Source organism: Falco punctatus, assembly GCF_963210335.1.
Source record: "Falco punctatus genome assembly, chromosome: Z".
NCBI classification, from domain to species: domain Eukaryota; kingdom Metazoa; phylum Chordata; class Aves; order Falconiformes; family Falconidae; genus Falco; species Falco punctatus.
This window is the reverse complement of record NC_137586.1, coordinates 52,835,367-52,862,455: the sequence shown is the minus strand read 5'-3', so window position 1 is coordinate 52,862,455 and position 27,089 is coordinate 52,835,367. Positions and strand designations below refer to the sequence as shown.

Genomic DNA, 27,089 nt, shown 5'->3' with positions numbered 1-27,089 from the left:
AGTACAGAAAGAGCATATCTGAATTCTCAGCCTGATAAGCCAATGTTTAGTTAGATTTTTAAAATAAATCTCTTCCTAATGCAATATTGAAAATATATAAATACAGATTAAAAGAAATTCAGCAAATATTTTTCAAACCTTCTGTGACAGAACTGTCCAGGATAGTTGTATTTCTCTGCCCAGTCTGCAAGAGAATCCTTTGCATGGGCCTTTCCCGGGCATTGCATTCCCTGTCTCCATGCATATCATCTGAGGCAGCCAGGAAAGATGAACCTTACTTCCCTGCATCTTTACAATGGTCCATAGGCGTGACCCAATGCTGGTAAGGTGACTGTACCAATAGTTCATAGTCATACTAGAGGATATTCTTGTTTTGAGGCAAGTGTTTCCCCCTGATCTCAATCCCTGTCTAAAGTGCTGTGGATAAATGGTACAATCCAGTCTTCTGATTATTATGAGACAATTAATGAGAAAAAGTAGTTGGGATTTGCAAGTCAACACACGCTGAACATTTTCATCCATCTATTTCTGTGATGTTTTTGCCATCCTACAGTTCTTCACCAAGATATGAGAGGGAAAAAAGTGTGCAGGATAATGCAGATCTGAAATGAACTTTCCATATTTTAAGTCTGATTTCCTAAGAAAATCCTGCTAATACTAAACCACTGGCTACCCATCTGCTTGTCTCTCCTGTGATGAAACTCTAAAGATGAGCTGACTGACTTGTGGTCTGAGTCCCTAAATATAAAGTCTACAGAATGATCTAGTTGGCAAGAGAATAGTGCTGTCTGCCCGTAAGATGTTTTCACACTGCTTTCTCAAAAACCAGGCTTTTCCAGCACTCACACATCCACAGTGAGGAAGGAGAGGAGGGTATGGCTCCATGTGCTGTGCACATGCTGACTCTGCCGAGTTAGGAATAGCTTGTGATGGGCCAGCCTACTGCATGGGAAGGCTGAAGCATCACTGAGGGTTATGGAGCAGGTATGCAAGGCAGACGCAGTGAAGATCAAGGGTAAGGCCCTGAGTGGCTGGCATTTCCAGACCCTCAGACTTACTGCCTCGGAAACAGGAAACTGGGGTGTAAGCAAACAAATTTGCCTGCCTCCTGTTACACCTGAAGGAAGCCAAAAGGGAGGCTGCAAACAAGAGATGATATTGAGCAGTAATCCTGACTTCCCTGGGTGCACAGCTGGTTCCTTATCTGTAAAAAATTGTGCTATCCGCCTATAAGATGTTTACTCTGCTTCTGCATTTCAAAAGTTGAATGCCAAGCAACTGGATCTTTTGCCAGTTTGTGGGTGAGCTTTCCACAGGCCAGTAACATGTCAAGCAGGATGCAGTCACAAGGAGGCTGGAGGGGAGGGTGTCACGTGAAAATGTTGGGAGGAGAGGTGGGAAATCCTCTCAATCCCGGGTGTTTGATCTGTCTATCAGCACTCCAGGAAAGCTGAGACCCTTGTGCCCAACCAGTCTGTCAGCGTCCCGTTACAGGGACCCTTCACTGAACAGTCGTGCTGGATCGGAGGGCGATTTGACTGACTTGTTCAGGGAAACGCACCAACAGCGTCAGGGGGAGTCCTCAGCAGGTCTGCCCACTTTGTCTGAATGTGTGACCTGCTGCCGGCAACTGCTGGCGCCCACAAAGGATGAGTACTAATGGTTTACGGAATAACACTCTGTATTAATATAAAAATCATGACAAATTAAGGTTCATGATTGCCAGTGATAGGGACTGTCTGCAAAAACAAGCTTGAAATGATATACAACCAAACTACATACAACTAAATTATAATTACTAATAACAGGTAGCGTGAGTTAGTTATTTAGCATGCATAACATGAAGTTCTTACCCAACAGGTGTCCCTATAGGGGAGAAGACACGTTCAGCCCATCAACTGATCCCAGAAATTACGATGGAGTCTTCCCCTAACTTCTCCCCTCATCTGTCCACTTTTTATACTTCATAGCACATCGCATATTCATTTATCATACACAGGACTGGTTACAAGTTTCTCTCTTCTAATGCAAATTAATACACATCCTCAGACGGCACTGCTGAGTTCTCTGCTAACTATGCATCCTCCTCAAGTGGCGTTTTGCCTTCTTTTGGGGGAGCTATTTGAGCTGGAGGCCATGATCTCCCACTACCACAATTACCTTTGTCCTATTTTCAACTAATTTTCTGTTGATATCAGCGGATTACAACACCTTGTCATCCTATTCCCTCTCATAGCCAGAACCTTCCTCACTTGAAGGCTTCTTTCTGCATAACTTAGATAATGGTGTTGTTTTCACTATCTGTTCTTTCTCTCTCATCTTCCCCAAGGCTGACTACCTTGATTAGAAATCCACCCATTCATAACAACTTTAGAGTGAGACAGCTTGGCGTAGCTTTGTGAACACTGAATCAGAGTTGGATAATCTGGGAGTATAGACAACAATTCCCTGCCACTGGACTTATTTCAGTCCAGGACTAGTCCATTTCCATCACATTTAGGTGGAGCTCGAGTGACTCTAGTCATACATGTTGTTGTTGCTAACTGGTATCGTGTGCCCAGTGAGGTGTAGTAGTACCTTGGGAGCAGGTAACTTTGGGATGGAGGTGTGCGTTAGTATTGCAATGACATTATTTCATCTGAGGAAAGTAACTTCTCCACAATGTTTGGCTCAGCAACAGACATCTTATGGATTCTTCATGCGACAACTGCTGTGCAGTTTATCAGCTGTGTGGTGCCATCCAGTTCCCATTCCTGCAGGAGCACAGCAGAGCCCGGCCACGGGGTCTCCACTCCGCTCCAGCCTCCGTCGCTCCCATCAGCAGGTGCTGAGCTGGCAGGGTGTGCTGCTCAGGGAGCCGTGGGGATGTAGACTCTGTGCATGCCAACCATCCTGAAGGCGATAGCTGTATTCTACCCTAGAACAGCTTTCTGTAATACTACACTTCTGTTAGGACCCAATTTTCTCTAATTCCCTGCCTCAAGGTGATTTTTCCACAGAGGGAGAGGGCTTTCTCAGAAAGCTGGCATTTGTACTTTTTAGCTTCAGACCGAGCAGGGAGTGGAGGCTTTATTCTGTGCAGTGACGCTGACACTGCCAAACTGAAAACACCTCATGAAAACCGGGTCAAAGTGCTGCCATGGAGGATGTTGAGCATGATTGCCTCCACAACCTCTTTAAGTTTGTAATTTCCCAGTGGTGGTATAAGAGGTGTAAAAATATAACTTGTCCTATGCACATCTAAGTAGTATAAAAAATCCACAAGGAGAAGCAGCTCTACAAAAGATGTACAGTCCTAAACAGCCTCATACAGGTACTCACTAAAGCATGTTCTCTATTTTCTGTTTGAGCAACCTGAAAAAGTAAAAGCCATTGAGCTTTAAACTGCCAGACTTCATTTGTCAGAGCATCAGCGATGGCCTGAACTACAGAGAGAACTAGTGAGGAAATGTCAAGCTGTGTATGAGACCAGACAGCTTACAAGGAGGCTTTGCATCCACTCTAATGCTGCATTTCATACACAAAACTTACTTTGTTTTCCTTATATGACCCTTTAAATTGACTGCCTTTCACAAAATACTGTAGTCAGGATTTTGGAGTCACTGGTCTCTTCCTTGAATTCCTTCCTGGGATGTATGGAGGTTGATATGCTGTGTTCATAGAATAGTTTAACACCGGAGAGAATGTTTATTCCAAGCCAGCGCTGGTGTTAACCTGCTGATGTGAGTTTGATTTGGTAGTTGTTTTGCTTTAATCTTAAATAAGTATATCAAAAGGAGTATAGCTTTTAAAGAAAAGTTTTCTTGATTTTATAGATAATAATTTGCATAAAATTGGTTCTAAGTTTCCTTAGCAACATAGCAACGTGAGTCAAAGCCCTATAGACACTTGTAGAGGATGTCAGTGATTTAATGTAAAAAACCTCGCCAGCACCTTTGATTAGTCTCAGGATCTTACTCTTAAAAAATTCTAGCTGTGTCATTAATGCCTATAATTAAGGGAGAATATAACTCCAAAGAAATTATTTAGTGTCTGAAAATAACAACTAGCTGTGCAATCAGATAAAATACACTTCAGCTCCCTGTTGATTATACCAATCGCAAAGGGTAGGGAAAAAAAAGACTATTGTCCCTATGCAAATGCAAAGGCAGTAAGAGCCGGTCAACCTGCTCATCTCAAGTGGTGCCAGAATTGGAACTGTCAGGAAGCACTAAATACTTCCTCAAGAAATGTCTTTCCACAGAAGACATAATACCGTTGAAAACACAGAATACTCCACAATAAAAACCAAAACCAACCACCCACAGTGTTATAATTCAGGACAATGCAAACTGAATTCCATGCTTGCTATCTCACTCTTCAAGTTATGTCAGAGATTATATTCCACCACACCACGAGCACAACAGGAATATTATCTGTTGAAGTGTGAGGATATTTTTCAGTCAACATCACTTAATCACAGAATAACAGCTAATTCACGTTGGAAGGGACCCCAGGAGCTTGAGCCCAACCTCCTGTTCAGAGCAGGGTCAACCAAGAAAGCAAATCAGAACATATGATGGTGGATGGGGAAACTGGCCCGAGTCACTCTTGAGTGACACGTTTAAAGTCAACAGAGGAGTACAAACATTATGCTGAAGTAATAGGTAGTAATTAGGCAGAGGGCTTTCTTTAGGCTGTAACAATAGAATGTAGCAAGAGTTGTACCAGTCTTGTAGCAGCAGGTTACATCTGGAAGGCATTAGGAAGGGGAAGAGTAAGGAAGTATTCTCCCTTGCTTGGTGGAAAGCAAGAGAGTTTGCTGGGCTGCATAGTGTGGCCTGTGGCAGAACATGTGGTGGCAGGCAGAGGGGTTACTGGAGTATGTGTTTTACCTTACATGGGGTAAAACAGGAGTCAGTGAGATCTGCTGAGCTTTGGTTACCAAGATGGTGAATTACAGAAAAGAGGCAAAGAAGTCCTCTGCTGTTCCTGCCTCAGACTAAGTAAGAAAAGTTCACTGAAGAAAGTCATGCTGCGATGAGTTATCACAAAACTTCATCTGTGAGATATGTATTTTTCATCCAACTAAAAAGAAGTCAAATTCAAGACAACTTCTAACTTCTGATTTTTCTCCTGACCTCTTCTCAAATAAATGTTTACAGAAAAATAGCAAGGTCTATACCAATATACCTATATATTAGGACAGGGTGACATGGAGAATGGAAGTAAAGGCCAAAGAAGGTATGCACTAAAGCAAAAAACGTGTATAATAACTACAGATAAAGACAGGTAGGTGATTCATGTTGATGCTTTTGTGGATGCCATAGTTTCATCATTATTTTCTTTGCCATATCAGTCATGCTCCACTCCCACAAAAATTAGTAATGAAACCATGAAGGACCAAAGAAGCTACCCAAGTATACACTAACATCAGCTGAGGCAAAAGTCAAATATTTGACATGAACATTGGTAAACTGTTACTTCCTGTCAGGTTGGATTTAGTGTTGTTTATCCCCAAGAACACCCATCACACATTGTTTGTATTAGGATAGGCGCAAGAAGAGGAACGAACCCATGTCAGAATCTCAGTCTCTGTGATTATTCTTACCATAAATAGAAAATAAATTTTCAGAGTAGAGAGCAACAGAAATTCTGTGTACAATCTTGCCAACTGGATTTGGTTAGAATTGGAAGCCTTTAATTTCTTTCAAAATAACTCTTGTAACAGTAAACCTCAATAATGTGTGAACTGAATAAATTAAGGTTTTGCGTAAGACTTCTGCCTTCTCCTATAGAGCCACAGAAATGGTGCCTGTGACTTTATGAAATCATCCTGTGGCCCCAGTGTTGACAACCCATGTTTTATAACAACCAGAGGATGGTTGTTCCACATGACAGGATGAACAGCCAGATAATCCTGTAAGGCAAAACACCTTCCATCTCACTTGGAAGGCATCATCTAAGTGCAGATAACACCTATTTATCCTACAATGTTCTCCTGTTCATTTGGCAGGAAAAGCTTTGTGAGAATTGAGTAATCCATGCTTTCTGCAGGTCTCTAGTGAACTCCAGTAACCCCTGTGCCTGCCACTACTCACTTGTCATGGACTATACAGGCAGGTTCAAAAATTCCCTTGTGGGCTGGCACTGCTCAGAGCCACAATTTTGTAAGCAGTTGTTGATATGGGTGTCTTCCATTGCACTAGAATAACCCCAGGACTGGTACAAAAACACCCATTGATAAATGTCCTCCAGAGAGGCCACATACACAACAATAGCATATGTTTTGCATTTAATTATGATTTTGCAAACATGCATTGGTAGTAAACACATCAGCTAAGCAATAACTGTACATGCAAGCCCAGGCAGAGCAGGAGTCCCATTAAAGAAAGAACATCTACTGAAAATGTACCTACTAACTTAGTGCTTGCTTGCAGCTAATTACCATAATTTCCAGGGAATGTTGGGACATGCTAAATCAGTGGTTCCTGTTTGTGTTTTTGATTGCCATTATTCAAATACAATCTACATTAAATACCATCTGTATCTTTTTTTGGTCAAACATGCAAACTGAGCACAATAAGAGGCAACAGGCACCAACAGTGTAATTCATATTTCTCCAGTGCCTCTAGCAGTTAGACAATGCACCATCAATACAATTACGGTAAGAAATGGTTCAGCGAGATCCACTGTTGAGGTTAGAGCAGCCTGTACACCAAGCAGATGAAAGGCCCATCCTGCTGTGACCCTTGCTAAAAAAATTAATATAATATGTATGTATATATCTGCATATTTAACTGTGATTTTGAACACAGAAGTATCATCAAAATGTTAGACAGCCTAAAAGGAATTCCCATGAAGATCGTGGGATCATGGGATAATTTAGGTTGGAAGGGACTGTGGGAGATGCCTAGTCCAACCTCCTGCTCAAAGCAGGGTCAGCCATGAGGTAGACCAGGGTGCTCAGTGCTTTGTCCAGTCACATTCTGAAATCGTCCGAGGATGGAGATGGCACAGCCTCTCTGAGCAGCTTGCTCCACTGCCTTGGCTCTCCTCCTGGTGCTACAGTTTCTTCTTACATCAATCTGGACTTCTGTTTCAAGTCACACTTGTTTCCTGCCCTCCTGCCATGCATTGCTGTCATCTCATCCGAGCTGCAAAAGTCAACCACTAGGACTCTGACATTAAACCTTTATCTGTTTGCAGACTCTCTATTTTTCCAGTGAAAGTACAGATCCCTGTATGGTAAATTTAAGCTTTCTGAACAGGTACTGATCTGTAGTCCCCTGACAAGTTGTTGAGGACCGCCAGCTGGAAAGCACTGTCAAGATAAATTCCCAATTAAAGGAGAGAATAGCTTGTCAGGTTTCAGTGTGGAAGACTGGGGAGCAGAACGGTAGAGCACCAGTCTAAGTGGAAAGATGAGACTTGGCAGGAGATGGCTAGCAATGAAGAAACTTCAACACAGCTGATGAAGTAATTTTATTAAGCTGGACAGGAAAAAGATATAATAGAAAGAACACAATCTCTGTTCACTAATGAGAAAGAGCTGGCACCCAGACTGCTGTAAATCAGTTTATGAGCTCTGGTTTATTCAGTGGAGGTATATGCCACTTACACCACCTCAGGATTAGGCCTGAAGTATCTTATTCCCTAGGGAGCTATTCCTTGTCTCATTCTATGTATCATCTTCCATGTGTTGGCACATTATACACCAGCAGGAAGTTGCTTGTTATGTCTTTACAGTGCTGCACTGCATGATAATTCACTGCTCACTGACATGTCAGAAATTTTTTTAATGATGTGCCTCTGCTGCTCCAAAATAGGGTGAACTCTGAATATTATGTTTTATTTATATTCCACATTCATTTAGATCAAATGGCAAATCCCAACATCCTCATAGCATAGCTCAAACTCCTTTTGCTATATTCCTGCTATTTGAACAAATAATCATTATTCATTTTTACTTTTTTGCCACCAAGTCAAAGGTGGAGAAGTCATTACAAGGACAAACAGTCCTGGCAAAAAGTTTGTAGGATGCTAGAGGGAGCACAGGCAGTCTACTTATCTCACTATTTAGTGAGACTGAATGAGGGCTACATTAAACAGCTCTGATTTGTCTGCAAAGTGGGAGAAAAGTGGAACTGGAGCTATCCCAGGGATATGGTGGTGCGTATTTACATTATACAACAAGCTGAATTTGCAATCTGATGCAATTCTGGTATCAGCCACTGAGTCAAAAGTCATTCCATGATATTGCTCTAGATCTTTAATTACATCCCCTGTCTAGGCAGGTACTTAAGTACATGCTAAACTCTCACTTCAGCACGATCACTCACATGCTCCCAAGTTAAGACACATGCTTGACTGTCTTGCTTAACTGTGGCTGAGCTTGATTAATTTCCAAGTCAAACTAAGTAAAGATAGTCACAGATTAAAAGAAATTTAGATCGGCCCCTCAAACTCGGTGCAATATCTCGTGCCAGGGCAGATAAAGCACAAAGGTTAAACAGAAGCATGACACAACATATATTGATTTTTAATGAGGCTGTTAGGTAGATTGTTCACTGATACAAATCAGCATAGCAGCAGCACCATCACAGCTGTCAAAATAATGCTGATATGCAATTGCTCAGAACAGTAGGACAGCAAAGTGAGGAGCATGGAGGTCCAGTATCCCATGGCTGCATGCTAACTTAGCTCTGCTGCCTCATCCCAATGCAGTGCAATTGCAATACAACCTTCAATACTATAATACCTATTCACAAATGCTCTGCATAGCAAATGACAAAGATGAACTACATTTACTGTTATCTTAGTGCTCCTGATGTAGCCTTCCCTCATTCATCATTTTAATATCTGACTCATCAGCTGGACACCAAATGAAATCCAGGTTTCCTAGTGATGTCTCAGTTAATACACACACAGTCAAGGCATGCAGTTTAATTCTTTATGATCTGGATAAACCGAACTGCGTTTTTTCCATTATCTCCATTCCAGATTTTAGGTTTCCAGTGTCTCATGTTCAGATGTTTTAGTCTACTCATGAAAAAATACACCTTTCTTTATAAATATAAAAGCTAGAAAGAAAGTATATCCATTGCACCAAGCTGTTTCTGCTCAAACTTCCTGAAATAATTCTCTTTCAAGCAGAGTCCAGGTTCAGAAAACCTCAGCTCTATAAAAAAAAATGAAGCAGTCATCATTTTTTTTGAAAAAGACTTTTAGACCAGAAGCAATTAGCTTTAATTCTAACCCCGTTTAGGTTTCAGCTATAACCATTTGTAATACTGTAAATGTTAAAGCACGTCAGGAGCATTGTAAACCATTTGATAAAGCATTATCAACTGTTTCCCCATTATTTCACAACTAATCAGAATAATGCATAATTACTGTACAATCAATAAAAGTAGATCATAAATTAATTCCATGCTTACAGTATTGGCTTTAGCTCAAGCATTCCAGTTCCACTGTGGTTAGATTTGGGAAGTGAAATGTTTTTTGAGAAAGCCAGTATTGAAATGGAATCAAAACGCTTAGAGAAAAATATTAGAATGTTACTGTAAATGACAAACCTGTGCCATCTCTTACAAACTCTTGTCTCTCCAGCACTAAACAAACCAGAAAACAGTTACAGGGCTTTGAGATATATATGATATGTATCTGGTGAGAGGTGGAAAAATATATCTGTTTATATAAAGAATAAAAAGCGAAAAGCAAAGTTCATGCTGAAGCTACATGAAGTCATGACAGATAGATAGAACATGTGCTCGCACCGGGTCTGGCCGAGCCCCACGGCAGCCCTCGCAGCGCTGTGCCTGTATGGGTAGCTGGGAAGGTGGTAACACACCAGTGTTTGACAGCTGCTGAGCAGCGCTCGCACAGCAGCAGGGCTGACTCTCCAGCCGCCCCACTCCAGCAGGCTGTGGGTGGGCAAGATCTTGGGAGGGGGCACAGCGAGGACAGCTGACTCAGAGTGACCAATGGCATATTCTGTACCATATGACATCGCTCAGATAGAAAAAGCTAAGAGAAAGGAGGAGGAAGTGGGGACATTTGTTATTTATGACATTTGTCTTCCAGAGCAACCGCTACGTGCACTGAAGCCCTGCTTCCTGGGAAGTGGCCTAACATCACCTGCTGATGGGAAGCACAGAACAGCATCTTTTGTTTTCCTTCGCTTCCATGTGCGTGACTTTTGCTATTGCTTCATTAAACTGCCTTTATCTTGACCCAGAAGCGGGGGATGCTTGCCATCATTGCAGCACTCAGTGTTGCAAGTGGATGACTTGACCTTCTAAGAGCATAAGGTGGCAATGTCCAGGTATTAAAGCCTGAAATGAAAATGTGTCTGAAAAGAGTCTATCCTGGCAGGCAGGAAACAGAACCAGCATGTCCCAGGCACAAGCAGTTCCCACCCCCTCCACTTGCACACATTCAGACACCCCATTTTGATTTGCAATAGCCGAGCAATGCCACTTGCCTAACAGACAGAGCAGTGACAGCCCAAGGAGCAGCAGCTGGAAAGCTGTACTAGTGCAATGCTGATTTACCTGCACGGTGATGAGAGGAAAAGGTTAAACATTTCTGTCTTCAGGAACAAAAATTACTGTCTTACTGCTTTGTCTCAGTGTGCAAAGACTGGCACACTGGGAAGCTGCAGCTCCCAGTGAAGGAGCTGCCCAGCAAGCTTCCAGATGACAGCTGGAGGTGCAGAAGAGCTGCAGCTTAGCAAGAGAACAGGCTGTCTTCAGCTGCTTTTGGAAGCTGTAACATCCTGCTGTATCCTCAAGTGGTGTAAATCTGTACAGCACCAATAACTTTGAAGGACTGGTGCAAGCGTATATAGGAGGAGGAGTAATCTTAGTTTTGGCAGACACTTACAAAGATCTTAGGGCAGTAATGATCACTTTGTCCTCTATTTGTACGACTCTAACCACAGTGGTACTTTGGCTCTAAGCTGCTTGGGCAACTAGTAACGTTAGTAACTAACAGGTCTCACAAAACACTGCACAAGACAAAAACATGCAAAGTGTAAACTAAAATGAAAAATTATAGCTTTACCACTCTGTTTGCGCTATAAGACCTACACCGTGTCCTACAGAGCAAGGAGTATTGGCAAAGCTATTAATAGTTCAGCCACAAAATGCTATATTGGTACAGTTATTCAGCTTGTACTTCGTATTAGTTTTCCTTCCACTTTACACAAGATGGCCTCAATCGAGTTTTATGCTCTCTGGAAATCTGAGTTCACTTTGAAAACAAGGAAAGATAAGCCAGACCCTCTTCTACACGGTGTTTATAACTCAGCATGCAAAAGGTTAATGGTCTCTTGAAATACGTGTGTATATATGGGACTTGCATACCTTTTCTTCCTTAACTTTTATCCAGCGCAGATGTCTGATCTATTTAAGACATTATGCCAGCAGAAGAGAGGGTCAGGTAGGAATTAGAAAACAGAGAGAGGAGGGAGAACACCAGAGCTGGGGCGTGGGAAGGGGAGGGAAGCTTGCAGTCAAGACACAGAAGTCAAACTGCTTGTAGAAGAGGCTTTGGGCTTTTGCCGGCACCAATCTAATAATGTTTGTGACATCCTAAGCTAACACTCGGTATACCAAATTATACACCATAAAAAGCAATCAAAATGCAGAGATGTGGTGCTGTGCACAGAAATTTCTGATATTTCAGAATTCTTTTCTTCCCAAATAGCAACAGCATTAGTAGATTATTTTCCATAAAAAATCTGAAAGAAATACTTTCTGGAATTACCCAAATCTGACTAGGTTGAAGTGCTTTGTTTAATCTCTGTTGTCTAACATACTGTCTATTGCAGCATGGCATGGCATAACACATTAAACAATACCCTGAAATGTCAAAACATTAAATGAAAGGTTCTTAAATCATTCAAACCCCCAAACATTTCATATCTTGCTCCCAGTAACGTTCTTAAATGTTTCTGACTTCGCTGAGATGAGACAAAATTGTCATTAAAAATACTGCTCAGAAATTCTTACCCTGTTTTGCCTTCTACTTTCCAAGTTATTCTCAAATGCATAAAGAGGTAACAAAGAGGTTTGATATGCTCTGAAATGGGAATGGAAGTATTTTATGCCCTGTTCACCCAGGTATGAAGTACAGTACAAGGTAAAAGCACACGTCCTGGCAAGCCAGGCCTTCAGTGAGCCAGGGGTGCTCGTCATGGGACGAGAGGGCCGCACACTATTGCAACATGCCTCCCTTAGAGGAGTTACCAGTCTGCTGAAAACTGAAATGGAACAATGGTGGGAAAAGCAAATTAAAAACATGCCCAGGTATTGGGTTTTGACCCTCTGTTTGTAAGTCTAATTTAATAAAAGTTCAATGTTTTTCTTATATCTAGATAGGTTGCAATTATGTTGTTAAGGCAAGTGTAAGAAGTTACATTGCTCTGATTTTTTCTGGCTCACTTCTTTGCTGGTAGTAATACTTGTTAGGCTTTGATACCTAAGGGCAAATTTGGGCCTAGTTCTCCAAGAAGCATTGTCAGTGGTGCAGACTGGACTCATGAAAAGAAGTGAATTAATTTTGTCATAGATGAAGCCTGCAATATTACAGAAGTCAAACTGCTTATGCAGTGGCCTTGATCTGGGATACTTTCTGTGCCTCTTTCATTATCGTGCTGTTTTCCAAAATGAATGAGTAGTCCAGCCTTCAGAATTGATGTTCAGCTTTAATTGCTTAGTGCTGTATCTTTTGCCTTACCACAGACAAACATCCTCATGTATTTTAGTCTTGAATTAGTTCAAGTTTCTTTTCATCTGCTGTTAATTCAAAGGCTTTGTTACAATAGTCACTTTCATTCTCTTTCTCTTTCATCACCTGTCGCTTCCACTCTCTCTCAGTGTCAGTCTTTACCTTATCTCCTAACTGAAGGAAAAAAGAAAACCAACCTCCTCCATACCAGGGAAGAACACGTTTTGCATGACCTACATATTTCCACCTCATCTTGCAATATCTGTTTCTACGGTGACTGTAATGAATGCACACAAAAATCAAGCAACCTCATTTTTTTCACTTCATTGTTCTGTTTTCTGGAGGTAATGAATTTTAATGTCTGTGGCTCCAACAGACCCACAACAATGTCAGGTCATGGCATGGGATCAGGAGAGATGTACAATATCCCAGCTGCTCTAATCGCAGTCCTTACTGTATCAGAAGCTGAGCCTCAGAGGCTGGGAGCAGGGCTCTTTGTGTTCAGGCTCTGCCTAGGATTTGGGTGTTGCCACATCTTGAAAGCCGTCAGCCACAAACTCTGACACTAGTTTCCTCCATTATCCTGGGAATATGCCTTTGTAATGGGAAGTAATAATTCTTGCCTGGCCACTGCAGGATCTTTGAGATGGCAATCATTTTTTATTGTTAGTCTCTACAATGCCAAACACAACAGCACACTTCTCTAGATCTGCAGGAATGACCATATCGTAAACACTGGGAGTAATAAGGAATAGCCAGAAATAGTGTTTTGTGTCATGACTCATCTCAAAGTAGTTTCTATTGCTTTCTTGGGACTACACAAAGATAGACTGTGTCAGGGTCGGAAAGAAGATACCCAAAGCTGTAAGCACAGTCAGAAGGTTGAATTCCCAGTTAATTTTTGAAAATGTTAAGCACAAATAAAAGACCTGGGGCATGCTGGGGGGTGAGTTTATAGTGCATCCTGTGCTCTGCTGTTAATGGTCCTTTGTATGGAGCCACACCTACACAGTAGAAATCAGAACAGACAAGACTGGGGCTGTTGATTTACCAGGCTAGTAGTTCTGCTGAAGGTAACTGTGTAAATCAATTTAGCAGCTACTCAGCTAAGCTAAATCAGCAAATTTCCCTAGTATAACCCACTGACCAAGCCTTTTCACAGCCTTGCAGTGTGGAAACAAGCTGTAGAGACTGAGAGGAAATTCCTCACTTAATCCCTTGCAGCAGTCATCACATGACCTGCATCTTCTAGCAGCTGCCTTTTTCAGAAGCAAAGAACTCACTTAACAAATTCTCACCAACAGTAGCTTCTAGGAATATTGAGTCCTCCAATACAACTTTTTAAAACAACCATCCAACAAACAAGAGGTCCAAAATACCACAGTAGGTATTTCATGATGAGTGGGGGGCACTTCCCACACTGAGGATCTATTTCTGCAAACTCCACTCATCCTCCTCATGACATAGAGTACATGAAATTACAGTGGCATACTATGAAAGCATTGGTCAAGCTGATATGCTGGCAGCAGCCTCCTCCCATCAACATTGCATCCTGTGCAAACAGATCTGTCACTCAGATCTCTGAACGCTCAGCTGACCTGAAAGAGCAGATGGCTCATGTTGGGGAACGCTAAGGCAGCCTGCATAAGGAAGCATTTTGAATAAGCCACCATTCACCATAGACTTCCTAGGGGGTTATATGGTCTGTATTATCCAAGGACCATGCAGTCTGCGTTATCCAAGGACTATGTGGTCTGCCTGTTTAGTGAAGCAGTGGCCTGAGACTGTGCTCAATTTACCAGTTTATGTATCAAATATCAAGAAAGAAATTATTTGCCAAAGGCACACAGTGAAGCTGGTACTTACCCAGCTGAATCCTTTCTCCTCCTAATTGGTGCAAGGTATTCCTGTGAGGTGCCCTCCCCTTTTTTTGAAAGGCTGACAGCTGTGTTTTTCTTTACTCACGTTTCCTTACTGACACGGCCATTCCCTGATGAAGCCATACCCATTCTGTCAGAGTCAGGCTGAGCTACATTGACCAGGCACTTCTGACTGCCAAGTCTAAATAGCATCAAACGTTATGCCTAAGTACAGAACAGATGCCCCCTAAAACAGTCACAGCTGGTTTACTACACAGCAGGCCATCTGCTCATGCAGCACAGATGGGTAAGAACAGAGCAGCTCTGGGCTTTGCTCTTTTCCCTGGCTCCAGGTTAAAATAAGATGAGAATTTTGATCTTCGTATTATCAGAGAGATGACCTCTCTGTGACGGAGGAAGGCTTCTGCAACAGGTAGGACAGGGTCACAGTCAGCATGGACAACAGGCAGAGGACTTGCAGAAGACTCCAGGGGGCTGCTCTAGCTACCTGGGCCATTCTCCAGAGGAGATGAAGATGTCCACACAGCACGCCATTCCTCTAAACACATGCACAGATACAGAAACAAAGAGCTTCTAGAGACCCTCATGTCCTCAGATGTAAGGAGAAACAACTCTTTTTATGATCACACTTTACAAAGCTGTGAAACACTCAGATGCCACAGCAGTGTCTAAGAAGAGAGAGATTAAAAAAAAGAGATGCAAGCTGTAGAAATAAGGAAAAAATCTGGCTTAAAGAAGAGTACAGATTAGGCCTAAACCTAGGATTTACAGCTTTAGAGTCTCATACCTCTCCTCTAACTCATCTGGGGTGTATTTAGCTGACTGTGTTGCACTGTTTTATATTCCTGAGGCTCCTGTTCAGGAAACTATAGAGGGTCTCGGCGAGCTTGAAATCTGGTTTCAAGTACATGGATAATCCAGCTGAAGTAAAAAAGATTACTGCCTAAAGTGAAGCACATGTATAAATGCCTTGCTGAATAGGGATGAAAGTAATCAAGACAGTTTCTACAGGTGAAAGATTTGCCACTGATATACACATTGAGAGTTCCCGAAGCACCCAGCAATGTGTGAATTTTACCACCAGCTTTACAAAAAGAAACCAACAATGACATAGAAAATGGATATATGCAAGGCAGCTGTTCAGTGGCTAGAAAAAACAGTGACATATGTGCTAAATCTTTAGGATTCTCATTCAAAATAACCTTATTGCTGCTGTAAGATAATTACAGACAAAGCTGAATGGGTACAATTCACTGAAGTGCCTCCTATTAATGTACGAGGCCTGCTGAGACCCTATAAAGACCGATAATTCAAGTAGTGGCAAGGAAAATGTTCCTTATTTGAAAATCTGGTGTCTGACTTAGACCTGGGTCTTAAAGAGTTCCCTGGAGCTCTAGATAAACTGAGATAAAACTACATGAATGGGAATTTGAAGGGAATGGGAAGGGTAGGGACATAGGAAAGAACCATGCTCCCAACTCCTGTTGTAAATGGCAAGCAGTTCTGAGATTATTACTCATCTTCACATGAACCCTATTACCTATAATAGTGACTTCAGTGCGTTCAATTGTTATTTCACTTAAATGGGTAAAGCAACAAAACTTATCAGAAATAATTATTTCATCTTATGCTACAAAAATGCATCTCCAAAGTAGAGTTGAGTAAGCCTGGAACTGAGTCTCTGACTTTGATTTCCTAAACCACAGCATGAGGCAGGGTTATAAGCTGCAGATTGAGAGCTTGCCATTACTTTACAAGAAGATGTCCTCTCTTGTTCTGTTCAGGTGAATTTGGGGTCTGGTTTGTACATTCTTAGCACCTTCCATGTTCTGCACATCTTCACAAGTGTTCCTCAGCTCGTTCTCACTAATTTTAATTTTCCACAGAACCCTGTCAGCCTCTGTAGCAAATCAAACAGATTCAATTCAAAGCCAAAGCAAGACTGCAAGTGACTGAAATGAGTAGAAGCAGTTCTGCAGAGCATACACAGTAAGAACACCATTCTGCCTGTGAACTTTTTTCTAGAGCTACAGAAGTCCACCTGCAAAACCCCAAAATGACACCTCCCACTGATTTTTTACTCAGCGAAGACCAGAAGCTCCTTGAGAAATGGTTGACAAAACCTTCTAGTAGTCTAGAAGGCATCCGCTTCTTTATGTTAGCACAGCATATCAGCATTTCCCATACTTGAACACACATGTCCATGTCCTTAGGAGGTGAGCATGTATTCTGGAAATGGAGAATTTTCTTGAAACACAGGCATTCTGGAGTTTTAAAATCACCTGCAGCACTTTCATGCTTTGGTTGATCCTGTCTCTCATTTCCTCATCTGCCTCTGAGAGGCTGGTGTAAGTCCCTCCGCTCTCAAGCCATGCTTGCAGTATCAGAAAAGAGTCACACAACTCAGACACAGTGAGATAGACTAATAAGTAATCTCCCTCTCTAATGGTCAATAAAGGTCTTATCACTCATCCTGCACTCACCACACAGCGTTCTTATTGGTGTCACTTTATTCTGCATCTGAACTTCCCTGGAAAAATTACTGCCATGTAAACCAGGCAAGGACAGCAAAACCAAAGTTACAAGTCAACACACAGACTGAAGCCCAAAGCTGCTTACACTTTTGCCATGGAGCTTGTCTGGATTTGCCCCATATAATCAAGGGCAATGTCTAGACAAATAGGACAGTTACTGGAAAAAGAACCAGCACAATGAGATGGAAAAAAAAATCATACCTGTGAATTTTAGCCTAACTTTAAAATAACACCGTATGGCTGTTGCCTGTACACAGATGCAGTGCTACATTCAACTTTACAGATGTGCATGTTCTGTGAAATATTCTCCTGTGAAACTCTCTTATGTAACAAAGTTGTCATTACAACAGTATTCTGGGAACAAGGAGAAGGATAAATGAGATTTACAATTCCCCAGTGTGATATTTAATAACATAACAAAAAACTGATTGGCTAGTTGTTACTTTAGTAGCAGCTCTCTGTCACTGGACATTGGTCATTCTTCGGGTGACTTGGATTCAAGACCAAGTGGTCACGAATCTTTGATTCATGACTCCTTGTGGTTTGTTACATAGCTTGCACCTCCTGAGAACAAGCTGTTCTCCAGCTGCAAGTCCCTGTGCTTTGGGCCTTTTACTGCACCTGTTCATATTTGCTCAAAGGCAAGAACCGATAGAACTATGAAGTCATGCTGCACCTGCCAGCAAGTGTCCTGCATATGAATCTTGCCAGGTAAATCTTGTCCAGTGCATAAAGGCTCCTGCCAGATTAACTGCTGGCTTTCAATGGCTTTCCCGGCTGTAGTCTAAGAATTTTTTTTTTTTTTATAGAGACTTCCCAGATTCAGGAATTTGCTCTTCCTTAAAAATGTAAATGAGACTAGGTCTAGGATGCTTTTTTTACCAATAGTTTCAAAAAGGTTTCCTTTGCCGTCTCCTTGAGTTAATGTATATTGTTTTGAATACAAAGCAGCAGGATATAAGATCCTGGTGCCTTTTAATTCTGTTCTTCAAAGAGAAGACAGTTCCCATTCCTCCTTTTCTGGTAGACCAAGCTATATGTTTGCTATGGCAAGAGATAACAATTGTTGCTACTGTGCTCGTACTATCTTAATTTGGTACTCTGGTCCTGAACATATTGCTAATTCCTACTCCATGAAAGCATTTCTCAAAGCGTCTTTCTTTCAAAAGTTCACAGTACTTCATGTACTAAATTATTTGCTCTAGCTGAATATTTAACGAAATCTCAAAGTTTTGGACATGAAGAAAACAAGTTCATATTCATCTCTAATGTGGTGGGATGAGAGAAAACCACTAACAGATATTATACACACAGTAACATTTCACTGGCTACTGACAAGTAGGTTTAGCAGAACCCCATAGACATGCACATAGGAGGGAGGATGCACAATTCAGGTAAATACTCATACTGCCCAAACTGGGACTGGCAAACAGTACTGGACAAATTGTGAGGTATTCAGTGGCAGGCACGTATTTGCATGACAAACTAGTGAGTGCCACCAAAAAAAATGTTTGTTGCTTGGTTCATTTCAACGGGACTACCTTCTGAGAAGGACCTTCTCTGCCTGCTTTCCATTTCAGTGTATAGTTGGAAAGCCAACACTTTCTTTCCGAACACAACTATCATAAAGTAGTGCAGAGAAAGCAGGATGCAGAGCAGCCAACACTTCAACAGCTGGATTGCACCTCTGAAGACTGCAAAACAGAAGCTATGTGTTGCAAGAGTATTTTGACTTAGTGGGCATATCTGGCACTAGCAGAAGCTTCCAAGTGCTCACCAAAGTTAGTTCTGAAGTACAGTTACATGTCTAAAGCCAAAACTGGGCATAAATGAAAAAACGTAATAACTAGCATTTTCAGGTTGTAGAAGAGGTTACCGTGTGATGCTGTTACATATAGATCCAGATGTTTGAGCTTAAGGTACAATGAGATTCGCTATTTTTAAGGATACACCTCATAGGAACTCATAGTGACAATAGCTGGTACAGCCAAAGACTGTGGTAGAAAGAGGTCGAAACAAGTAGAAATAGGTAGAAAAAGGAAATATGGAAACAGTCATCCCAGACATGGACACATCCCCTCAGCCACCTGGAAGAAATGTTGCTCTCCTACAGGCATACATTGCTTTGCAAAAGACTGGGAAAGCAGCTGGAGGTGGATGCTTTTAAAAACGAAACGCCTAGATGGATGCTCTAATCTACCTCTCATACACATGTTAGTGGCTGCATTATGTTCCCAGATGCCTGATGTCTAATGGAAACTTTGCAAAAGAGTCACATGCCTTGTTCCTTCACTTTCATAAGGGCACTGGGCAGGACACGTGAGGCCTTCAGCTGTGTTATGCCACATTTCTCTATGCAGAGATTTATGACCAAGTAGAGAAAAGTATGACATGGGGGGAGGGGGGGGGGAAGGGGAAGTATTTTTATTTCTTTTGGTGGTACTTCTCTTCCTGCTGTCTGAATCCACAGAGCTGATCAATAGCTCTGAAGTAATTGATATTTTCTGTAGTCTGCTTACCTGATATTGGCCACTGAAACCTAGCTGTTGCTCATACTCCATCCCTTGAATTCATGGGTCATAAATAACTAATTTGCTGCCCACTGTTGCAGATGAAAAGCCGGTCTTAAAAGCACGCCTGATTTTAGTTTTAGCATTGCAATCCCAAGCCAAGGCCAATGTCTCTCTACTTTCTCCCTGGGAATGGTTTGCAGTTCTTTCTTTGCAGTGTTATGACTAGCTCTTTGTACCTTCCTATTAATTTCCTTTTTCAGCTCTCCACTGCCAACTGCACTTTTCAGTACAAGGTTATGAATGCTTTACTGGCTTTCTTGTCTCATTGTTTTTGAAACTGTGCAGCAAGCAGGATATGCTTCTGTTACAATAAAAAGGACATTCAGTCTTGGTCTAAATGCCAGCAACGTGAACCGGGGAAAAGAACAATAACCCAAAACACCCAGAGACAATAAAGTTAAAAGGAGGCTGTCACATTCAGACCTTTGTTGCATTCTTCTCTTCATCAGGAACTTTGACTCATGAATCTTAAAGAGGGCAGGAGACATGTCTAGCATTATTTTCATGGCACTGATGCATGAACTCATTCAAGATGGGGGAAAGTAAATATTATGATGCTTGGCACTGGATCCCTATAGCTTTGATGTTCTTTGAAGTTTCATACTGCTTCAAAGCAGGAGGAGTAGTTACTTGTGTTGTTCACATTACAAAGGCCTGCCAACAGGGGTGTAGCTCACATACTGGTCTGTCGAGGTCCTGAGTGGCACTGTCATCTGGCACTCAAGATCCTGCTTCATTTGCTGTCATGCTCATGCTAGTAAAAAAGCACCATTGACACTTTTGGGATCTTGTTCATCCAGGGACTGTGAAACACTTTGCAAAAGGTCAGTAAAAATCTTGACAAGTTAACGAGCGCAGAAGCCATCCACAGTTTAAAGGGCATTCTCATAATACTTGAAGGTATTCATTGTATAAAATGAGCCCACTGAATCCTCATCAGTCAACTGTTATGGGCAATAGATCACTTTTGCATTATTATCATATGCTGACAGCTAGCTAGAATAGCCTAGGAATGAAAATAACATCTTCCAAAAAATGAAAGAGTGAGTCACAGAACAGACAGCATGACAGTCTAACTGAGACATTGCTATTTTGCTCCCACTGGAGCTCTCTACTGACTACTGTGAAATGGCTTCTTCTTCTTAGTATTTTGTTGGCTTCTTAATTTACCAGTGAACAACAAACACTGTATATCAAGCCATCTGTTAGGGAAGTCCTTGATTTGATCAGGGATACATTTATACAGCTAAAGACATTGTTTGGTACAGAGCAAATCTCTCTGGAATGACACAGGTTTAATCTCAGGTGAATATTGTGCAAGTACCTTTTTCCTCGCTGTGCAAATGAGTTTCGGTGCCTGTGGACAGAAGAGAAAGTGGTTACAAACCCAGGGAAATAGAGCTGGATGTAATGATAATGATAATGATGATGATGATGATTATAATAATAATAATAATGCTCAGAAGCAATGCTTTTTCATCTGAAACAAACTGCATAAAATATAGAGCAAAGCTCTCAAGAAAAGTTGTTTAGAGAAAGAGAAAACCACAAACTCAAATACCATATGTGTCATTGGTAGGAGAACAGTCACATGGGAAGATCTCTCCTAACTCTGCACAGTCACCACTTCAATGAGAAAAACTGATCGATGACTTTTTGAAATCAAGTGTAATAATGATAAAGTCAAACTTGATGCACTGAGTTTAACCATAGCTGTCAATTTTAAACAGTGGAAACAAGGGATCAAAATGTGCAAAAAACCACAAAGTCAAAGCTGCTGAAATATGTATCTTTCTGCTGCAACTGCCTCTGGAGATGTTGTCCGAGCACCTCAGTGCCAAGCATTACGTGAAAACATGTCCTTTACTGTGGAGTTAACAGTCAAAATCAAGGAACAAAAAAGATTGAGAATGGAGAGTGGTTAGTATCAGATTTATCAGAAGGCAGAAAATCTGGTGATAGATCATCTTTGGTCCAAATAGCACTACATGGAAAGCCAGTGTTGCCTGGAAAAAGAATCATATACTCAGTCCTCAGCTTTCACTGATAAATTCATCTCTGAAACAGCCTGCCAGAAATAATTGCATCTAATAAATTCAATGAAAACACAACGGAATCTGTTATAATTGGATCAGCTTAGGCAATTTCAGTTCGATCATTCTATGCAAATTAGCCCTACATCCTGATCCACAAAATCAAACTCCAAATCAGAAACTGAATGCAGTGTTGTGCTGGCTAAGTTCCTCAGTGCCGGGAAAGACCAGTCACATGCTGATGGATTTTAAGTAGCGCTCTGAGAAGCTGCAAGACTCTTAGGCTTGCAGCCAGTGGGTAACCAAAAAGATGGGGAACCCTTTCTCTCTTTGGGAATCCTTCCAACATCACTTCAGAGCTGGGAGCTATCACAAGTGCTCTCACTGGTATATGAGCTGTATCAGCTGAATACACCAGGAGACACTGGCACAACTGGCGGGCAAGTGAATGGAGGGAGGAATTTCCCCAAGTCTGTCTCAGTGACCTGCAGTCACAGCCTACAGGAGCACCACAAGCTGGCATTTCTGCTTTCACAGAAGCAATGTCACCCTCAAAAGAGCACACCCTGCCCACAGCACCTCCCATAGAAGACAATCATATAAAGACAAGGTGTCTTTGGTGCCTCCCTTTTTCATGCATCTGCTCTTAACACCTCTGGCCATTTCTGGAAGAGGTAAATGCTACAAGCACTGTGAAATGGGAGAATTTGGCCTAAAAAGTATCTGCAAGTTCTCTACACTACTACCTACCGTCATCAGCGGAGCTAGCTCACTTCCAGAGTGACTCTCTCCCCACTTCAAAAGGAAAGACAAGGAGAGTCTGTTTTCTACTAACAACACACTTCTCCATCACAGTGCACTGTCTGCAGCCAATAATTTGGCCCATTTTTTATGAATAGTATACAATCTGGTATTCCAAAATAATTCAAGGGTATGCCTGTGTAACTGTGTAAATGGTAAAATTCACTGAACCTATCCCTGAAGGATTGATTTGCCTTTGAATGTGACCTGAGCTTTTACTGCTTGAATATTGTTCAGGCTTTTTGAATGTATTCACATTTGCTTTCAAATGTAGCAACTTCCATGCCAAACTACACTTCAGGACAAAAAGATAGAGCTCACTAATGGAAATAGTTGTAAGGTTAAAGGCAAAGAGGTTACTGTTTCTCCATCATGCTCTACGTAGGTGCTTTTATGATATTTATCATATAATGGGAAGCCTTCATAGATATTCAGTGTTTCTAATACCAATTATTCAAAAACCAACTTGCCTTAAATATCATGACACTTCTAAAATGTTGGTTCTACTAATCTGCCTTGTAGTTTTAAGTTTTTAGGTATTATTTTTTTCCTCCAATTAGGGCCAGAAGTACTTTTACATTCAAAACAGGTATTCATCCAGAAAGTCCTTTCCCAGCACCTCTGGGACCAGCATCCCAATTCCAGAAGTTTTCTGAGTCACAAAAACAGCAGCCTCCTTGCCTTCCTTTAAACACATGTACAGCCTAACTTTTTCTCCTGTCTGCTGGGATGAGGCAAAAGCTCTAAGGTGGCTGTATCCAGCAGCAGAAATAACTCAGGCCATACAGAAAACACAGAGTAGTTAAAGATCTGTAGGAGAAAAATCCCAGTGTCCACATCAAGTCCTCTCAGTAGAATCTGAAGAAGTATTTGAAGATGCTACTGCATCCTTGCTCTGTTCTTAAGCTTCTCCTTAAACACTGTGTTTTGGCTTATGTTGTGGAAATAAACCTAGGGTCTGACCAAATATATCTCTTCTTATGTTCTTATAGAATAGGGCAGGGAGGAGAGAAATTTCTGTCTTAGTGAAAGGACAGACCAGTCACTGATTTTAAATACGCACTTCTTGACCCACTTGCACATCTTGGTGTATTCATACTGCCTTCTTCTGCCACAATAGCTTGGAAGTGTGTCTCCTTTCTTTCTTTAGCATACTGTCATCTGTTTACATGCCTTGGTCAGCAGCTCAGCAATGCCACCACTGCAGATAAAGAGACTGCTTGAAGAGGAGGAGAACTCCTTGCTGGTGCAACACTGTTCCATTTCACTGAACACATGCAAATGGTTTCTATGTGCTGACTTGCAAAAGCATTGCAAAATACAGGAAGGAAGGAAAAAGGCAATGTTTTTTTGCTGACTGGACAGAGAAGACAGAGCCGTCAGTCCCATCCATGAGAGCTACGCTAACATGCATGGCAACTGGATGCTCACAATGCAGTAAAACTGTTCTTACTGCTCATCTTCTAGCCCTGTCATCTTAGGGAGCATTGTTTTCAGACAAAATAATACTAACTAGCAGGAAGCATGAGTTCTGACAAAGGGGTCAGTGGCTTTCTGCACTAGGGTCTTTCCAGAGACAAATTCCCTCCTCAGGGAAGGCATGCTTGAGTTGTCTCTTCTACTGATATTACAAGGTTAATTCCATTTGTCCCAAGTTATCAACTTTACTCATGCATTCTGAGATTACCTATTTGACAGTATGTTCCAACTCAAAAACAACCACTGGGCACAGAAGCCTGAGCTGAGGGCTCAGGCCTCATAGCTGGTCCTGGAAGCACCAAGTCAGCAATGTACCAAGCAGACAGTTAACATCACGTCTGTGCTTGAAGTTCATCATCATCCAGCCAAGCATTTAAGCACACAGTTGAAATCAACTACCTGTGTAAAATGCTTTGCTAGACCAGATCCTTACATTGACCAAGACCTGGGATTGAGTCCTCCTACTGAGACGCCACACAGGCCCACAGGAAAGTACAGTAAGACTGTCTCCTGAAGTTATTTAGTTACATATTAGATAAACTCACCACCTGTGGAGAGGGAAAAGAACCCCCAACCAACAGAAGCCTGTGGGCATTGATTTTTGGCAATGATCATCGCTGAAAAGTCATCAAAATTTCTGAAGCACGCCATGGTCTTCAAAAGCCCAGCAATCAAACCAAGTCTTGTATCATTATCTCCTAAGCTGGAAAATCTCCTGCCCTGCAAGAACACACAAAATACTGGGATATGAAAACTTTGCCATTGCAAAACTATTTTTAATACAGTAGTTAACATTTCTGCTGACATCCAAATACTGGATGCTAAAAATACTCTCCATCTTCATTCTAGTCCAGAATTTTGGTATGCATAAAGAAATAGCTGCTGTCTTCTTCAAACACAGAACAGGTCTGACTTCTAAGGCTAGACATGGAAAAAGAAAACCAGCATCCCAGAGCTGTGAGCTTACTCTTTTACTCTATATTAAATGCGCAGTTACTGCAGCTGTGTGGCAGATCAGGCCATTGAATGTACAAAACGGTGAGATGGCCATCTCACTGCAAATTCCAACTGGGGGGAAGTAATATTTTTACAAACTGTACAAATACATTGACCACAGTGTTGTAAGGGACTGTTCCATCTTCCTGAAAATACAGTACCATAATATTTGAACAGTGAAATGAGATTTAAAATATTTTATTGTGTTAAGCAACAATACTTATAAAAGGGACTTATTGCCATAGACAGCAGAAATGGAACAATTGGATCCTCCAGTACTTCAGCTAAACGATTCCTGATTCCTAACTACAGGCACAATCACAGTATGACTTGAAGCACAAAGATTCTTGCCTGTCTCAATGGAGAGAAGAGCAAATTTACTATAAGACTGGGAGGTTTTCCTTACTTTCAGGTTTTCTTTCTGTACCACTTACTCCCTCCCTGCTAACAATAACCAGCAGTGATGGCCAGGAATATGAACCCCGAAGCTTTGCCTTTGGCTCCTTGATCAGAACACGCAGAAGACTGACTACCGGGACACAATGCAAGCCTCAGGTTCCTGGCTGTAGTAGGCAAATAGAGCCGATATGGGAGGCGATTAGAGTTTGGATTTAATCTTTTGCTGTGCGTGTTTTCAATGTGAGGGAGGAACAATGCTGAGGTCTTCCTGTGATTTTTCTTAATATTTGTCAAAGATGCCACTCTCATAGAATCATTTAGATCAGAAAAGACCCTTAAGATCATACACCCACCTTGCCACAACCCCCTTTCAGGTAGTTGTAGACAGTGATAATGCCTCTCCTGAGCCTCCTTTTCTCCAGGCTAAACAACCGCAGTTCACTCAGCTGATCCTCACAGGACATGTTCTCTGGACATTTCACCAGCTTTGTTGCCCTTCTCTGGATACAGCTCCAGCACCTCAATGTCTGTCTTGCAGTGAGGGGCCCAGAACTGAACAGAGTGTTCAAGGTGCAGCCTCACCAGTGCCGAGCACAGGGGGACAATCACTTTCCTAGCCCTGCTGCTTACACTGTTTCTGATACAAGCCAGGATGCTGTTGGTCTTTGTCATCTGGGCACACTGCTGGCTCACATTCAGCCAGCTCTCAACAAACACCCCCAGGTCCTTTTTTCCACTGGGCAGCTTTACAGCCACTCTTCCCCAAGCCTATAGTGTTGCATGGGGTTGTTGTGATCCAACTGCGTGTCCTGGCATTTAGCTTTGTGGAAACCCATACAATCGGCCCATTGATCCAGCCTGTCCAGATCCCTCTGCAAAACCTTCCTAACTCAAGCAGATCAACGCTGCTGCCCAACCTGGTGTCATCTGCAAACTTACTGAGGGTGCACTCGATCCCCTCATCCAGATCGTCGATAAAGGTATCGAACAGAACTGCCCCAACACTGAGCCCTGGGGAGCACCACTTGTGACCAGCCACCAAATGGATTTAACTCCACTCAGCACCACTTGCTGGGCTCGGCCATCCAGCCAGCTTTTTACCCAGCAAAGAGTACACCCATCTGAGCCATGAGCAGCCAGTTTCTCCAGGAGAATGCGTGGGAAATGGTGTGAAGGGCTTTACTGAAGTCCAGGTACACAACATCCACAGCCTTTCCCTCAGCCACTAAGTGGGTCACTTTGTCATAGAAGGCGATCAGGTTAGTCAAGCAGGACCTGGCTTTCACAAAGCCACGCTGGCTGGGCCTGATCACCTGGTTGTCCTGTATGTGCTGTGTGTTGGCACTCAGGATGGTCTGCCCCATAACCTGACCTGGCACTGAGGTCAGGCTGACAGCCCTGCAGTGCCCCAGATCCTCCTCCCTGCCCACCTTGTAGATGGGTGTCACATTTGCCAACCTCCAGTCCACTGGGACCTCCCTGGTTAGCCACGACTGCTGGCAAATGATGGAAAGTGTTGTGGGGAGCACTTCTGCCAGCTCCCTCCGTACCCTCAGGTGGATCCCATCCAGCCCCACAGACTGGTGTCTGCGTCCAAGTGGTGTAGCAGGTCGCTGACTGTTTCCCCTTGCATTATGGGGGCTTCATTCTGCTCCCTGTCCCTGTCCTCCAGCTCAGGTA

At 42.2% G+C, this 27,089-nt stretch overlaps 1 long non-coding RNA gene across 1 annotated transcript in view; it reads right to left on the bottom strand.

The window, feature by feature from the left end:
• LOC308056665 overlaps positions 1-27,089 on the bottom strand; it is a 383,794-nt gene that overhangs the window by 20,844 nt on the left and 335,861 nt on the right. Inside the window, exon 2 of the long non-coding RNA XR_013924909.1 lies at positions 1-27,089. This exon is cut by the window's left edge and continues 20,844 nt beyond it. This is a non-coding gene — a long non-coding RNA (uncharacterized lncRNA).